The 18,491-nt window shown below is 38.9% G+C and overlaps 1 pseudogene across 1 annotated transcript; it reads right to left on the bottom strand.

Moving 5' to 3' along the window:
• Positions 1-15: 15 nt before the first annotated feature.
• LOC145478510 (alpha-L-fucosidase-like) lies at positions 16-18,477 on the bottom strand (annotated as a pseudogene). Its single transcript, XR_014048275.1, has 10 exons — positions 18,366-18,477; positions 18,213-18,274; positions 16,696-17,079; positions 15,508-15,614; positions 9,692-9,822; positions 9,316-9,446; positions 9,016-9,116; positions 7,830-7,962; positions 7,334-7,504; positions 16-2,511 (listed from the first exon to the last, which is right to left on the bottom strand). The product of XR_014048275.1 is annotated as an alpha-L-fucosidase-like (transcript).
• Positions 18,478-18,491: the final 14 nt, after the last annotated feature.

Below are 18,491 nucleotides of genomic sequence, written 5' to 3'. Positions count from 1 at the left end.
TTAAATTCGACCAGGATAGAAGATGATGTGGCTTCCTCTCTAAATATTGCAATTTATTAATTTTTATTGCAATAGGTATTTTTGCGTCCCTTTAATTCCGAATGATCGACTTGTCCTTGTCAAGCAGATCGAGGAAGGGAATTAAAAAACAAGTCATCAATCGGGGGATATTGATTGCTGTACCACAAGATTTGTACCACAAATATCGAAGGATTTGTATTGTTTATCAACAAACTACACCACGCCCTAGGTCCCTCTTTCCCATACAATAATGAGCCGCGATGAGTGCAATTTGTCTTTACTGTTTTGGCAGTTTATGAACGGTTTCACTGGCAATGGAGCAACTCGCAAAAAATTCAGTGGAAATAGACCTTACTACCTATAATCTGAAAGTAGAGATAACGACGTTTTATTTTGCAAGCCAAAACTGTTTTACTCGTTTCTGACTGCTTGCAATAATATTTCTTGTGACGTTTTCTGCCTCATTCATGGCCTACAATGTTCGTGTTGCGCGGTTGTTTTAAAAGATGTTTTCACGTACCAAATCAGGTTAAGTCAGCATAATTTACCTTGAAATTGAAGGAAACCCAAAACGAAAAGTTTGTCAAAGTTATAAAACATGAAAGAGTTAATTAATGATTAACCAAAACGGAAACAAGGCTGGTTAACAGTGGGAAAGATTGAGATGGATTTAAAACAATTTAGTTGAATTCAACTTCGATAAAACAATGGGAGAATATCATCACTACTCATATTAACTTTCGTCAGTTTTGCTTCCAACCTTTCTTAAAAAGAAATGTATTGTTTACAATTTGGCGCAGTTTTAATTAGTTTTTCGAAAGTGACAAACGAAAGGGGAAATCTATCTGCCTTTATCTTACACAAAGAGTGTTTCAACACTATTCGTTACCGATTACCTTTTATTATTCTTCACAAATAGTATTGGTCTTATTATAAAATTGCGGACTATCTGTAAGGCTATAGTTAAGTTATAAATTCCATGATACAAAATACTGTTAACTAAAACAAATAAAAAAATACCACTAAAGCGGTTCATATACATTTAAAATACACTCGTGGTCTGTTAGTGCACAGATGACGTCAGTGTAGAAGGGTTTTGAAATCAAGTCCAGACCACTGTCTACTTAAACTCGAAATCACTTCCTTACAGAACAATTTTGTAAAGTTAAAAACATTGCTCGACAGTGAAGAAAATGACGAGCACCCCGTTCCTTTTATATGGGAGTCCCCTCCCCCTAGGGGCAATTCATGAAACTAACAAATTTAAAGGACGAAGGGTTTTTGCAGCAACAGAGTTATCCATGTTCTTATTTTTGACTGCTGACAATTTTACAAATGCCATTTTAAACATTCACTCCACACACTAATACTTTTTTTTTATAGTAAATTATTGTACATTCTACTACTTTCTACTGGATCATACCAACTAAGCCTTACTTACAGAGGCTTCTATATAACAACTTCAGTTAAAAGATCTCATGCACAAAACAATTTTTAAATCATGTTTAACTAGCCAGTTTTTGTGCATATTTAACAACAATGCCTAAAGAGGGTAACACCAAAAAAACTAGCGCTAAGTTGATTAGGGTGGCCCTCGTAAAATAGAAACAAATGTATTCCTCTTTTAACATTATTCCTTGGTCAGATTAAATCTAATCCAAGTGCAAACCTATTGAAAGTATTCGTTTTAAGCTCTCCTATTTGTCATAAATTCCTGATAGGTAATTGTGCTTGCTTTGATTTTGCCTTTGCTACGAACTCAGTAATACATTTTTAAGGAAACTCATGAGACACATTCTAAACGATCAGAACACACATGAAGTGTTTTCAACCAATCACGAGCAAACTTTAAATTACCATACCTTTGCTTGCACACATTTTCCTGTGCTTCAATTGTGATTGGTCAGTTATGATTACCTCTATTTAGTTTAAGGACAGTCACTAAAAAGCTTTCTAACTTGCAGCAGTAATATAAGATTGCTAGAGGGGTAAGGGCTCAATCTAGAAGGAGTGGGAATGCTCACTGTTTCTGCAAATGCATCAAAGATGTAAATTACGTAATTTGTTATCATTTTCAAGGTGTTCAAGACAAAAAGCTCATATACCTTTTAATAGTTGCACACCGTCATACTGAGATGGTGGTCTCTAAATATCAATCTGGTATGAAACTTTTGATATTACTGAGCATCCCCATTCCTTCAACATGGAAGTCTCCAGGCTACAATCTAACAGCACTTGATATAAAATCACTCAATGTTCTCCAGCTTTAAAACCCAGGCCCATTCAGAAGGAAGCTTGTTTATAGGGATGGCAGGAAAAGTGACAATTATGCCACCTTTATCACTAATTGGATCCCAGGCAAACTTTCCTTCATAACCCAGCATGGTAACTGTGGTGTGTTCAGATGCCATTGGTGCTCCAAGAGTGAGGTTAGTTGTAGCTGGCCACTCAAGAACAATGGCATACACAGCATCAGCTTTGGACGTGTACCTAGCAATAAAAGAGAAGCAGTTATGGTCATTGGTTTCTTTATAACAAAGAAAAAAAATTATACAGAAAGGGACAAAGATTGAATAAGTGGAAAAAGTACAGGGAACCATAAAATTAGCATTCAGCATAGACCTAAGTCCCATAAACCATTACAAGATATAACACACTTCAAAGGCTGAATTCCCTTTTTAGTGCAGAGTGCACTATTGGGATGGTTATGGGAGCTGCCTGCCGCTAAGGAACTATGGCACTATGGCCCTATGGCGCTAAGGTGTAAACTTTAATGATTGTTTAATTAATTAATTTCAATTAATTAATTTCAATTGTTTAATTAATTAATTTCAATTAATTAATTAGTCTAGAGGCAACGAAGCAGTGGGGGTAGGGTGGGAAAGGTACATGTGTACTCTATGTAAAACACATTCCATCGCCGTCACTTAGCTTTGAACATCGCAAAGCTATATATTTGTTTCAGGTAACCCCTTGCTCTCCTTGTGGTACCATTTCTCCTTAGAACAAAACTAATTTGCCCTAAACGCATGCGTAGATTAGTTAGCGTTCATGGCTTCTATATTAGGTGAAGGATACATTGCATACGGAATCACGCACAAATGTTGAGTGGTTTTCCTTTTGGTAGAGCTCAACATGTAAGACGCATGCGTTCTAGTATCGTTGATGTTATACACTATCTTTCCACGCAGTATTTTATATATCATGTCATGTGACCTGGGACGGCAGCTATTTTTCGGATAGCGCCAATTGTCTCTTTTTATTGCAAAAGTGAAGCGTTACTGTGGCTGCGTAGCTTTTAGAATTACACACAGGTCGGTTCAACAAATATCATCTGCTGTTTTCAATCTACAAGAGTGTGTTTGTCAGCGTTCAAATGTATTGCTTCTCCCTAGCGGCTTGTTTATTTCTTGCCTTAATTGTGTCTGTAAGAGAGACCGAAAAGTTCCCAAGTTAGTGGCTTTAATACTCCGCAAATTGTAAATTTGTAACAAAAGAAACCAGGAAAATGCTCAAATATTGCTGCAGACACCATGGCACCTAATCAGTCTTTGAGGAGACTCATTCATATCGGCCAAGTAGTGCTGTTTATCTTCAATACTTTTCGTTGAAATGCTTCTCAGCCATCAATGTCGTTGTGTGTTAAAGGTGGCAACAGAAAAAGAAAGTGGTATTTCGTGACTATCTGACGATTAAATTAGTTCTTGTTCATCGGTAAAAATTTGCATTTTTAGTAAAACAACATCGTTTCTGTTCCGTTTCTTCATCACTACATCAGATACTTAACTTTCTTTCATTTATCTCCAAAAAACAAGGACATCTTCCGTATGTTTTGGAGAAAACAAGGGTTTCATATTACATGCCTTTGCGAGGAAAACAAAAGTATCAAGTTACAAAGTTGGCTTGAAGAGCTAAATTGTCACGTTTGCTGCTTCAGCGTATTATTGAATTTAAAATGAACGAAAATCAACGTAAAACACCAGTAGTAATTAATTTGTGCGTAATTTTTGGACCTTGAATGAAAATACAATCTTGAAACATACACACTGCAAAGGGGAAAAGCCGTAGCAGACCACCAATGTAGTCACAAACCGGAAGTGAACCGAGCAGGGGTGAGTACTTATGAGACTACTGTACCTGAGCTATCAATTGCGCTCTGCACTATCTGAGATTGTCTCACTGGTTGGATGAAGAAACATTTTGGTCACAAAAACATTAAGTAAGGTTCAAAGATACAGACTGATATGAAAGTTCTAAATGAGATTATCAATATCCTAGTTACTGTAACTGGGAGAACAGCAGTCAGCCAGCAGGCGATCGGCTTGTGGAGACATTTGAGTCATTAATGCCACTTAGATTTGCCCCTTTGTAGCTTTGCCACTTTTGCATTTGGTTTGCCTCTCCCTCTGGCCTCTTGGTTCCTGGACGATCCTTTGTTCAGGTAAGTTTTGCTTGTCTTTTTTTTTCAGCACAGAGATCAGTGCAGCAGGTGCCAGAGGGAGGTGACCCATTGGAGATTGTAAGGGAGCAGTTTATAAGGTCAAATGCTCCGACTGCCAGGCTTCCTACATTGGTGTGACTGGCAGAAACCTTGACATGAGACGGACTGAACACAAACGAGCCACCAGAAATGGCAATGCCGACAATCACATTGCTGTACATCATCAACTCACAAACCACAACATTGGCTGGGACTCTGCTCAGTGCTTAACCTACAGTACAAACTATTTTCAACGACTGACTCTGGAAAGCTGGTACACTAACCTAGAACAAACGCCTCTCAACAGATGTCAACAACTACCGGCACCTTACAAATGACTTATCCGTGACGGAAACAAAACCGACAAACGGACTTCTAACAGACCGACTTAATTTGACTAACAATAGACGGACCAAAAACCAACCAATTTGACTAACAATAGACGGATCGACACCGACCAATGACTGATGACAAACTTAACACGAGTCTTTCAGCCAATACCATCATGGCTAAACTGACCAATCATGTTCCATGGGCCAGACTTATAACATCATCAACTGACAAACACTATTCACTTGACCCTGAAGATGACTTCCGCTCAGGTTGTTGAAACGTCAATCACCAACAACAGTTCTTTTCAGAACTACCCTCACCCGTACGATCACACTATATGAACTACTGATACTCCTGGGTTCAAACCATTTACTATGTTAAAATCCTATCAATGGTATCAATTGAAAAACATAGGCACGCAAGGCGTGCAAGAGTTATTTTTTTGTGAACTATAAGTCTCGGAGATAGGAGCATTCATGGAACTGTTTACAGTAATGATTTGGTTGACTTGACAAGTGTTTTTGGTTGCGATGTACAGCAAGAAAGAAACTGGGAGTTTATGATGTACATAAGATGTTACATCGGTAATGGTAAGATGACTAAATAGTAAGCCCTAAAATGTTTGACTGAACAAACTACAGTAATCTGACACGTCTCCAGATTAATGTAGATACCATCTTATTTTCTAACAGGCAATTTTATTCGTTCTTTGATACAACCTACACTGTGATTGGTCTGACACGCGCACATGCATAACTCCCTCACTTACCGATCAAGTAGCCCTTCCCCCGTGGGGGGGGGGGGACTCCCTTATATGGGCTATATAGGTCTGTGCGGCCCCGAAGGGTATGGTTTTTCAGCCGTTTTGGTCATAAATAGGGTATCGATTTTAGCTGATTTTGGCCATTTTGGTCATAAATAGGGTACGGTTTTTGCACTCTAGCCTTGATATGGGTATGCTTTAAGAAGAAGCCACTTTTTCATCATTATCGAAAAGAAAATCAACAAAAGCCCTTCACAAATTTATATGTTTACGGTAATTTAACATTGGTTTGAACTAGGGACCTAATTATAACGCAGGTCTGAAACAGGGTTTTGATTTGAGGGTCAGGTCGTAAATAGGGTTTCGAATTTTTGGTCAGGTCATAAATAGGGTAAGGAATATCGCAGATTTTGGTCATAAACAGGGTAAGGGTTTTTGGGAAGCGGGCCGCACACCCCCAACTAATTTTTCTAGGAGTACCCCCTCGGGAGCCCTTCCAGCCCCCAAGAGGAATTTCTGCTCAAAAATACTCAAGAAAACTTTTCGCATTTTATACGAGTCGTAAGTTTACTCTTTTTACACAACACAACTCAACAACACTACTTCACCGAAAAATGACAGAAAGAGAAAAAAACTTCTCTGACACGTTGAAAGTCTGATTTAAATAAATTGCACTTTAACTTGGTGCCACACAGTCTTCAAAGAACATTTGAACAGTTTTCATACTTTTTACCTTTAAAAATATCGGACTGGAAAGAATATCATAAAATGCTCATCAAATAAAACTATTAAACTGCTACTGCAGAGACGTAAAAACACTCTAGAAATGAAAGCTTCTTCGTTGTTTAATATCCTGGGAACAATAGCCGATAACTTGTAAGCTCTAATTGAATTTACTCCCATATGAAAAACAAAAGTGTCGAGTTACCATTTGCAACTAAAAATAGTAAACATCTCGTGCGAAAAAGTGGTGACGATTCGTCAGCTCTAATTGAATTTACTACCTTGTGAAAAACAAGAGTGTCAAATTACCCATTGTAACTAAAAAATAAAAATATCTCGTTATATTTGCATGCAATAAGAACAAAACAATCGTTACCTGCACTTACTATTGTAAACGTTAGAACTGCTTCAAATCTAAATAGTCTCGTCTCCTCTAAAACATGTCCTAAGAACTAGAACCGACGATTCGTGACCTCTAATTGAATTAACTCCTTGTGAAAAACAAAAGTATCAAGTTACCCTTTGTAATTAAAAATAAAAATATCTCGTGCCATTTGCCTACTACTCATGAACTGCTTCAAAACTCAAGACTCATCTCGTTCATAACTAGCCACCATTACACTGAAAATTATGCACTCTAAAACAACCCAATGTACCTATGTAACTGTCACACTCCCTTCCAAACCGGACTAAAAATCACAAACCGGCAACATACACGTCACTCTTTATTTTTCAATTACCAAAGTCCTTGTGTTTATACATACCTTGTGTTTCTCACGCACCATTTACCTTTACAACAAGAAATTTGATTGGCTGTTCATAGTAGATCCAATCTGATTGGTGTGACATACATACATCTCTCACTCACTCACTCACTCACTCACTCACTCACTCGCTCACTCACCCATTGACCCGTCCATAACATACCCGACGCGCCGACTAAGAGGTATTTTTTTTACAAAAAAATAACTCAATAAATTGTCAAAAAAGAAATTTTACTCAATTCAACCTACCAGACATCTTTGTTAATGGTGTCATTCTGAGCTTTCCACGGTTTGGTGCTGTAAATAGCTTCACCATTCACAGACAGCCACTCTCCCATCTGCAGCAGACGCTCCTCAAATGCAGGTATGATGCGGCCATCTGCCGTCGGGCCAACATTCAACAACATGTTACCACCACAGCTGATAAAAAGAAAGCAACATTTAAAAAGCTCCAATATTGAAAATGTGTTACAAATCCCAGCTGGAGAGCTAATTGGCTATATTCACATTGCATTGTGGTCTATTGTGAATCCAGGAATCTGATTGGTTCTCTGACTGTAGACTATCTGCTGATAGATCATGATGGCCTTCAAATGTCCATCCAAAGGGAAAACGTTTCTACTTTTGGCTATAAAGTGTCTACAGACACATCAAAATATATGTTCTATAAGGAACATCTTGTCAATTCTCGTTCTCATCTGGCACAGGCTTGATAATAATTAAGAAACTCAGCGATAATCCTCACCTTACGGTAGAAGCCAGTTGATAGATCAGTTGACTGATGTTCAAATATGAGTTAATGTCCACATTACGTCTGTAGCCCCAGGAACCCTCATCAACTGTTAGTGCATTCTCCCATTTGTGATTCTGAAGTTTGCCTTTTTGGTAAAACAACAGTTCTTTATAGTAGCAAATAAAGTCTCTCTCATGTTACAATAATATTTATTTAATTAACTAGATAATGCAAAAGTTGGATTATCGTTATTAATAAAACAATAAAATAACTTGGCAAAGTCCACAGCCCCAAATTAAAGATGCTATTCCCGCTATCATAACACTGAGGGCATATGGCTGCAATGCAATTTGCGATCATCATTGCTAATGCCACTGAATTGAAATATTGGCCAAATTTATAACAAACGTGGTGGTGATAAATGCTTTTAAGAAATTTATCTTTTACTTGGTGAAAGCATCTAGACAGAATGAACACAATAAGAAACAAAAATTCAGGTCAATTCATTGATAAGAGCTTCAATTTATTAGCCTCAAGCTTAACTAGGAACTCTCATTTGTGTATGTTTCAAGGAACTATTCATATCCACATAGTATAATACGTGCAGATATACACACAACCTTGTTATAGATAAGTTTAAAATAGCAAACTAACTTAGAGACTCCCATATGGTAAGGATATGAATGCTCGTTATCTCACTTAAGGGTGTAAATCAAGGAATTTGGTCTCACTTAGAGTGTTTTAGCCATCAAAGTATTTTTCAGGGTGCATTCGAAGACAAAATTAAATAGCATTGTCATAAAGCTAGAATCACTCCCAGATTAGTCTTCTTAAGGGGTTTAATTCAATTTTTTCAGATGGTAGTCCTTTTCATATGGGAGTCACCCCACGCAAAACTGTACCTACTGTGTAGTCTGACTGTTCACAGCCTCTCTATTTTTTTAACATACTTAAAAGAAAAAGCAGCGAAGCAAGTGCAAAGTACACAGGTGGGGCTGGGAGGAGAGCAAAGGGAGCCAAATGAAGAATAGCTTGGCCCCCACCGCTACCCCATCAAGTCTCCTGTTTTGCGCTGGCGTCCCATTCTCTCATGATTCTATCTGCATATTCAAAGATCAGATACAAATACAAGAAAACAGAGGGCTGTGAATATTCTTCTGTCTTGTGGGTTGCATGTCCAAAACTCACTATGACTCACCTGGATTGTAACGATCATAACAAGTGTACACTCCACCATGATGGCATAAACATCCATTGTCACACCAACGATCATTAGTAACGACAGTGTCTTTAACAGGACTTAACGGAAGACAGAAAAACATCCCATTCAGTGAGAGAGGAATGAGAACATCACTGTTATTCATTGACACAATATGATACATGCAGACACCAAGTACATAATATTACCCTCTGGCATATCTTTAAATACCAAAATCAAAGTCTATATTACTTAATAATATAACAGTTACGCTGACCCGTGAGCAAGTCTTGCTTATACCTTTTATTATAAAGCCATGCAAGAAATTCCTGACTTTGTCAGTATGTGTCAGGTCCACTTGGCCCATCTGACCACAAGTAATCAGGCTTATATGTGTTGATCAGATCAAACAGCTCTGGCATGAGAATTTCCTGACATGAAATACAAACAAATTACAAACTAAGTTATGTTGACCTATCACAAAGTGTCATATTTACCTGTCATTATAAAGCCATGCAAGAAATTCCCTACTTTGAGTCAGTTTAGTGGGATTTAATACATCAAAAAGAATGAGCCTATAACTGAACTGAAATTATCATACCCTAAGTAATACCTGGTATTTGAGTGGAATTAGCTTTACTTAATATATAATTCCAATGTCTACACTTTTCCATACCTTGACATAATCACGTGTCGTAAAGTTATTGGCGCGATCCTTCAAATAGAGTGGATTGAACCATTCAAAGAGGGAATGATACAATCCAAAAGTGATGTTGGTTTTACTTCTAATGGCAGTTGCTAGCTCCCCTGAAAATTACAGCACAGACTGGTTACAGCAAGACACTTCACATTTGGGTGCACTGTCAGACAAGCAAGAACAATAACCATACCAGCTAAGTACTGCTTACTTAAGGCAGCTAACAACAGTTTCCTCAATCATTTTCTTGTAGTTTTTACTTTGATGGGTTTTTACAACCATTCTTTACCAGTTTATCCTTTACCACTTGGGTACTAACAAATTGTTATGAGCCAGGACGAACAATTCTGTGGGGAGGGGGACTTGTAATGGACTAGCATCCCATCAAGGGGTAGGGTACAGCAGAAATACTCTCAGTCACTTCATACATCAGAAACTAGAGGTAATTTATGGTGTCAAATCGTGGACAAAATTTTCATCTCGTCGTCTCGTCACTTCAACTTGTCGTCTCGTCGTGTCAACTTGTCGTCTCGTCGTGTCAACTTGTCGTCACGTCGCTTCAACTTGTCGTCTCGTCGTGTCAACTTGTCATCTCGTCGTGTCAACTCGCCGTATCGTCGTGTCAACTCGTCTTCTCGTCACGTCAACTTGTCGTCTCGTCGTGTCGTGTTTTCAACTTGTCGTCTCGTCGTGTCAACTTGTCATCTCGTCGTGTCAGCTCGCTGTATCGTCGTCTCAACTTATGGAACGCCAGAACTGTCTTATGATACTTTTTTTTATTATATTGGGTGGTTATGTCATTATATTGAGTAGTTATGTTATTATATTTGGTGATTAACTCATTATACTCGGTGCGTATTCCATTATACTCGGTGCTTATGTCTTTATATGCGGTGCTGTCTTCATTATATTCGGTGCTTATTCCATTATATTCGGTGGTTCCCTCGTTATATTCGGTGCTTTCTTCGTTATATTCGGTGCTTTTTTCATTATATTCGGTGCTGTCTTTATTATATTCGGTGCTTTCGTTATATTCGGTTCTAACTTTGTTTGGTGTTTTCTTCATTATTACGGGTACTAACACTATTATATTCGGTGCTCTCTTCCTTATATTCGGTGCTCTCTTCCTTATATTCGGTGCAAAGGCCATTATATTCGGTACTTCCTTGTTCGCTGCTTACTTCATTATATTCGGTGCTTACTTCATTATATTCGGTGCTTACTTCATTATATTCGGTGCTTACTTCATTATATTCGGTGCTTTCTTCGATATGATTGTCACCAGTCTTCGCAAGGGGTCGTACAATTTGGAGGTAGTCTAAGGAGAGCCGGGAAAAACGGGTGTCACGAAAACTCAGACCCCGAAACCTCAGACCCCTCGAAATTAAAAACTCAATTGTTATCACCTGAATTGCTCTATGGCCACAATGGGGCGAGATGTTTATCTTCTCCGGTTTATGTTGTCGCGTCGATCGAACGGTGAAACACAAATATTTAACTTCTCAGGTTTATCGCTGTCGCGTCGGTCAAACAGTGAAGAACTAACAAGGTTTAGAATAGCAGCCGACACTGTTTTTCAAAACAGACCTTTTTTATGCAATCGTATGCAGCAAACAAATGTGTTGTTCTCTGAAACATACTCGTTTGATCGCAATCTGCTTTTTGACTTTATGTGCGTTGCGTGACTGTCGGCACGTAACCCGCAGAAATTAACAAAATTTAGAAAAAAAAAGAAAAGAAAAAAAGAGTACATAGAGATAGCCATGTTTGCGTTCCAACTTATAACGGGAATAGTGAATATTTCTTACAGGAAACAGTAAGTTTCAAACCAAACACTTCTATTCCTTTTTTTTTTTGATACCGCTTGGATTAGTTAATTATTAAATCTGCCTCGTGGCGGGGCCTTCGCGCCAGTTTTCAATTTTCTATAAAATGTTTAAGCAAGCAACCGGAACGATGATCCTGCTGGTATACGTTGGATCAATAGTGATCTAATCGGCTTTACATATAAAATGAAGAATACAAAAGCAAAAACCGACACAACTTCTGGTTCTTTCCGTTGTGGCAAAAACTGTGCTACTTGTCCCTACATTTCTCACGGACTTACTACATATACCTTCTTTTCTACCGGGGAAACGCGCGCCATAAAATCCAACCTGACCTGTGACACTAAAAACCTCATCTACATGATTCAATGCAACCGCTGTAATTTACAATACAAAGGAGAGACGAAACGACGATTAAAAGACCGATTTAATGAACACCGCCGTACCATAGATAACCCTAACAACAAATCTAAACCTACTACAGCCGCCGAACATTTCCTGTCCTCTCCTAACCACACTGCTAACGACATGCAATTAATCCCCATCGAAAAAATCGTTTCTAACCGAGACTCTATCCGTACGGCCAGGGAAGCTTTTTTAATTCAAAAAGGCAGAACAATTGATCCTAATGGTCTGAACATCCGCGAAGAAACATATTAATTGTTTCCATTTGTTTTCTTTTATTATGTTCTTTTATCATGTTATTTTATTTTACCGTATGCTTATCTTCAATTTACACGATCAATTACTTTTGCGTAGTCCGGTATTACGTAAATATCGGCTACATAAAAACACGCACCAATGTAAAATTTTCCATTGTACCTGAAGAAGGCTGGTTTGGCCAGCCGAAATATAGTACACCTTCAAAAAATCATTCTACGTTGTGTCGGTTTTTGCTTTTGTATTCTTCATTTCAATTTTCGTTCACTCACATTTCGAGACCAGACAGACGGTTCAATCGGTTCGACCTTCACGTGCTTTTTACGTGTTGACTTTTTACGTGCCGACAGTCACGTAACGCACATAAAGTCAAAAAGCAGATTGCGATCAAACGAGTATGTTTCAGAGAACAACACATTTTTTTGCTACATACGATTGCAAAAAAAAGGTTTGTTTTGAAAAGCAGTGTCGGCTGCTGTTCTAAACCTTGTTAGTTCTTCACTGTTTGACCGACGCGACAGCGATAAACCTGAGAAGTTAAATATTTGTGTTTCACCGTTCGATCGACGCGCCAACATAAACCGGAGAAGATAAACATCTCGCCCCATTGTGGCCATAGAGCAATTCAGATGATAACAATTGAGTTTTAAATTTCGAGGGGTCTGAGTTTTCGGGGTCTGAGGTTTCGGGGTCTGAGTTTTCGTGACACCCGTTTTTCCCGGCTTTCCCTAGACTACCTCCAAATTGTACGACCCCTTGCGAAGACTGGTGACAATCATATCGAAGAAAGCACCGAATATAATGAAGTAAGCACCGAATATAATGAAGTAAGCACCGAATATAATGAAGTAAGCACCGAATATAATGAAGTAAGCAGCGAACAAGGAAGTACCGAATATAATGGCCTTTGCACCGAATATAAGGAAGAGAGCACCGAATATAAGGAAGAGAGCACCGCATATAATAGTGTTAGTACCCGTAATAATGAAGAAAACACCAAACAAAGTTAGAACCGAATATAACGAAGAAAGCACCGAATATAATAAAGACAGCACCGAATATAATGAAAAAAGCACCGGATATAACGAAGAAAGCACCGAATATAACGAGGGAAGCACCGAATATAATGGAATAAGCACCGAATATAATGAAGACAGCACCGCATATAAAGACATAAGCACCGAGTATAATGGAATACGCACCGAGTATAATGAGTTAATCACCGAATATAATAACATAACTACTCAATATAATGACATAACCACCCAATATAATAAAAAAAAGTATCATAAGACAGTTCTGGCGTTCCATAAGTTGAGACGACGATACAGCGAGCTGACACGACGAGATGACAAGTTGACACGACGAGACGACAAGTTGAAAACACGACACGACGAGACGACAAGTTGACGTGACGAGAAGACGAGTTGAGACGACGATACGGCGAGTTGACACGACGAGATGACAAGTTGACACGACAAGACGACAAGTTGAAGTGACGTGACGACAAGTTGACACGACGAGACGACAAGTTGACACGACGAGACGACAAGTTGAAGTGACGAGACGACAAGTTGAAGTGACGAGACGACGAGATGAAAATTTTGTCCACGATTTGACGCCATAGTAATTAAGCACTAGTAAATGATCATAAGACAATTCTGGCTCATTAAAGTCTTAGACTGGGACCAATTTAACCTTTGATTCCATGGGAAAATTTAATGACTGTTATGAATATTATCACTGCGTGGTACTTGACAGGCACACCATTTGAAAAGTTTTAGTTTTAGTTTTTTAAGTTTTACGGAAGGTGATAACCTTCTTGAAAAGATTACTATTTATTTATTTATTTATTTATTTATTTATTTATTTATTTATTACTGACAATAATGTTATGCTATGTTAAGCCTTATTGCTTTTATTTGGTTAGACTTGTTGTAAACAGCGGAAGTTGTAATATTAGTCTGGCATCCCAAGCCCACATTCGGCAGAAACTGGGAGCTGTTTTTCAAAACATTATGGGATACTCCTACATTGTATTGAGACAGCAAAAGGCAAGCAAGATTTGTGTACCTATATCAGCAGTGTATATGGCCAATTAAGACTGTTCAGTATATTAGCAGTGTGAAATCGGAAATTAATAGTCAGTTAATGATCCTCTTTTGAGGCCTGGTCTGAGCTGCCACCAACAATACTACATTTAGGAAATAACACACTGGCTGTGGGTAAAATTTGGGTGGCAGGGAAGGATGACTGGGGAGTAGGGGCCCAGGAAGGGGGCCCATCTGGGGGAGTACAGATCAGGTGGTACCGGGGGTAGCCACCCTGGAATAAAAGTTCCAGACCCGCCTCCAGGGGTGAGGCCCATATCCCACAGTCCTGGGAGACTGAGGGAACCAGGAGGGGGAGCCCCTCCTGGGGGGAGTACAGATCAGGTGGTACCGGGGGTAGCCACCTTGGAATAGGTAATTTCTCCGGACCTTTCTCCAGTGGGCTAGAGCCTTACTGTGGGGTAAAGTGCAGCTAATGGGTGTATATACAGATATATGTTTTTCTAAAAGTAACGGAATAGTAATGTTCAGTATCTATCCACAACATTCTGAATTGTAGAGTCAAAGGTTGCCCCCCCCCCTTTTTTTCGTGTGTGTGTGTTGGGAAAGACAAAGTATTAGCCTTATTCATGGTAAACATTTCTATGGATCTAAATGATTTTGTTTATTCGCTTACAGATAGTCCTAAAGCATAGTATCAGGGGTTAAAATGTGTAGAACAAGGGATCCAGTCATGGTGGGTGGGGGGGGGGGGGAGGGAAAAAGAAAAATTAGTGGCGAACGATCGGCACAAACAAGAAGACTGAATACAACGAGGAGCGTGTGCTTGACTAGAGGTCAGGGGCATGAGGTGGACACGTGAGAGACATGACTGGAACCATTGATACTCCATCTTTACAGATGTAGATAACAGTGGCCTTACTTAGGAAATCAAAGGTTTGTTGTGATATCTAAAGGGGGTGATTGTATTCGACTGGGAATCCCTGATGGACTTTGAGATCAGGAATTGGTGGCACGTTACTCATGTTACTGGGATTTACCTATGAGCGTGACAAGAGGTTCATAGTTACATGTCTCTGAAATAAAGTGTTACAATGCAGAATGAGTGTGGCTGCCTTTGAGATATTGTCTCTCAGGTCGCATTAACGTCAGTTTATGGATGCCATAAACTTAAACAAAAAGCAGTTCTTTAACCTACATTACAAATTACAAGCATACAAAAATATTTCTGAGAAAAATATTAAATAAGTGTCCTTACCCACAAGATCCCTGTGAGGTCCATTGTCAACAGAGTTCCAGTTCCATGATACATTTGATCTCCAGTTTGTCCATCCTTCGTGATGTTTACTGGTCAGGACATAATATCTAAAAGATAATTCAAAAGTCTCAATAAAATCCAAGTTAAAAAATGAAATTGTGAGAAATGTCTTTTTATAAGATTAGCTCTCGACTGACACAACTGCCACAACGTATTAAGTTTTATGAGTCATTTATTAACCTCTAAAAATACCATTGCAATTAAGACAAAGTTAACACATTGCTGTGTCATTGCTGAAAATTTTTAAGTCATCATCACCAATTTAAAAACCCCAGCTGGGAAATAGGCCCTTTGACTTGCCAAGGGACTCGCATAACGGCCGGCATAGAGCTGGGGCTATTGAGCCACACAAGCCTCATCACAAAGGGATCTCCATGTGCACTTGTTTCTTTTAAACAATTAGATTATGAGCTCAAGATTTCTATTACGTGGTAGACACATAGAAATCGAGAGCAAATAATCTAATTGTTTTAGTATAAATCTACTAGTCATTCAAAACGTTATCTAAATCCCCTCTACAGACACTTTGGAAACATCCAGAAGCGGCCATCATTTTGTTAACAAGGGCACAATGCTATGCCACTCACTATCTATCACAGAATAGATAGTGAGTAGCATAGCAAATCAGAGAACAGCATTTGTGATAGAACGCTAGTAGATTTATACTAATACTGGGTAGAAAATGAAGCTTGAGACTACTGTGGGCTCATAACATGAAAATAAAAAGAAAGATAAAGGAAAACCACTGACAAGTAGGTTACCAGCATAAGAGACAATAAAAGCTCTCTTCAGTTCCTTGCCCCCAGGTGGGAGATTGGGCCAGAAATAAGTTACCTCCACCTATCCTTTGTTCTGTAGCCCATGATGTTAATTAAATGCACCTTGGTACGCTCTCTTTCTACAGTTCATCTCCATGTTTTTTTCGGTCCTCCTCAATTTTGCCTTTTTTTTTCATTCTCCAGGTTTCGCATCCATACAGGACAACCACCATGATGTTTTTTTGGGGGAAGGATTACTTCATTCAGAGCTCACCTACTAATAAAGGTTGACTGCTGTTGTACCCTGACAGATCAAAAACTTTTAATCCTGTTAAAAAAATGTAATAAATAGATGATTGGCTAAACTCACTTTGCTCCAGACTTTGTCAAAAGGTCAGCCCATGCATCAGGATCAAAGAACTCCGCCCTGAACATTGGAGCAAAGTCTTGATACTCAAAGTTTGGTGGATAGTTTTCCTTCATGAATTCCACAAAGTCGGGTGTCTGGTCATGCTTCCAGCGGTACCAAAACCATTCTGTTCCATAACTTGGTACTGAGTACACCCCCCAGTGCATAAAAATACCAAACTTAGCCTCATCATACCAAGAGGGGAGAGGTCGTGAGTCCAGTGATTCCCACGTTGGTTTATATTGACTCAACACCAGGGGAATAAGGGCAAGGGTAAAGATAAATTGTACACTATTCATTTCCATTTGACAAAGTCCTGGACTGAATTGTTATCTTCTAGTACTTCTGAAAAAAATAAAGAAAACAAAAACAGTGGTTAAATGTTACAAAAAATTATTTCCAGGCAAAGCCCCCTGAAGGACCATGCAAACTTCTATACAGTTGCACCTCCTGTAAGGAACCACCCAAAATGTCAAGCCTTGGTGGTCGCTTACAGGGGGTGGTCGCTTGCAAGAGCTTAGGCTATATTGGGTCAAAATGTTGCCTCATTAGCATATGAAAACTGGTCGGAGTGACTTACTCCGTGTTTTAAATGTTTTATTCATGTGAGAAGTCAATTTCGAGAAAAAACCCTGTACTTCTCATTGAGAAATTTCTGTCTCTTGTGCTACTAAGGAATGTGATATGGTTACAACACCTGGAGACTTAAGGTGGTCGCAACTGGAGGTTTGACTGTATTTCCATTCCACTTTGAGGTATAGAGAAAATGATTACAATCTCCAAAAATCTGTTAGGTTGTAAATGCAGCTGAACATAGTCTGGCATAGGTGAGATTTTTAAAGTCACAGCAGTTCTCCTAATCATATAGTCAAAGAGTACCCCCTGCCCGTCTCAAACCACCTCTCCCAGGTGATATTTATGTGAGGGTGGCAATGGGTACGGTTTGCATGCCACAAATGATGAGGGCAAAAGTCTGTGAAGTATGAGAAGCCACTGAAAGACATAGGTATGGGAATTAACGGAAAAAATCATTGCTAGGAGCATTTAAAAGAATATGAAACCCGTGAATTCAGTTAAATTTGTGCGTGAAACGGGATCACACCCTCCCCTCCCCCATCCCTTGCTACCCAATTATGTAACTCGCACGAAACTTTCGCTTATAATGTTTTTCACTGGTTTTGTTCTATTTATTCGGTTGAGTGCGTTAGCTTTATATTAATTTATTCTCAGTTAGCAAATATGAGTAAAATCGATGGACTAGACTCAAAACAAGTTTTCCGTACAACAGTCGATCATGTGATTATCACAAGCGGAAGCTGAGTAACTCAGAGCAACAACAAGCTAGTAAGAACAGTAAACTGCAGGCACTTCTGACAGACGAAAATCTGTTCAGTTAAGAAACATCGTATTGCCTCTGACGTAACAACAAAAATAACTTCAATAAAAGGAAATTACAGCGTAATAAAAATTCAGCTCACCTCGAGCCAGTAAGCTTGAACGTCCGTTTTTCGCGGATCAGCTGCAAAACTTCTCCGTGATTCTTGCGGATCACAACGAAAAAATCACACAAAAGATAAGATATTAACTTTAAAAATAAGATCTTAAAAGCGAGCTCTTTCAAGTGGACTAACCCTACTCCGCTAGCTGTTTTGCAAGCGCGCTGCCGGAAGACTCTCTCGAATTTGCCCCGTAAGCCACCGGTCTCTCTCAGTCAGCGGGAATTTGTTCAAAAGGAGGTACTTCATATATGGTACTCA

Source organism: Orbicella franksi, chromosome 2, assembly GCF_964199315.1.
Source record: "Orbicella franksi chromosome 2, jaOrbFran1.1, whole genome shotgun sequence".
Lineage (NCBI taxonomy): Eukaryota > Metazoa > Cnidaria > Anthozoa > Scleractinia > Merulinidae > Orbicella > Orbicella franksi.
Note: the sequence above shows the minus strand (reverse complement) of the source record. Positions and strands in the feature narration are given on the sequence as shown.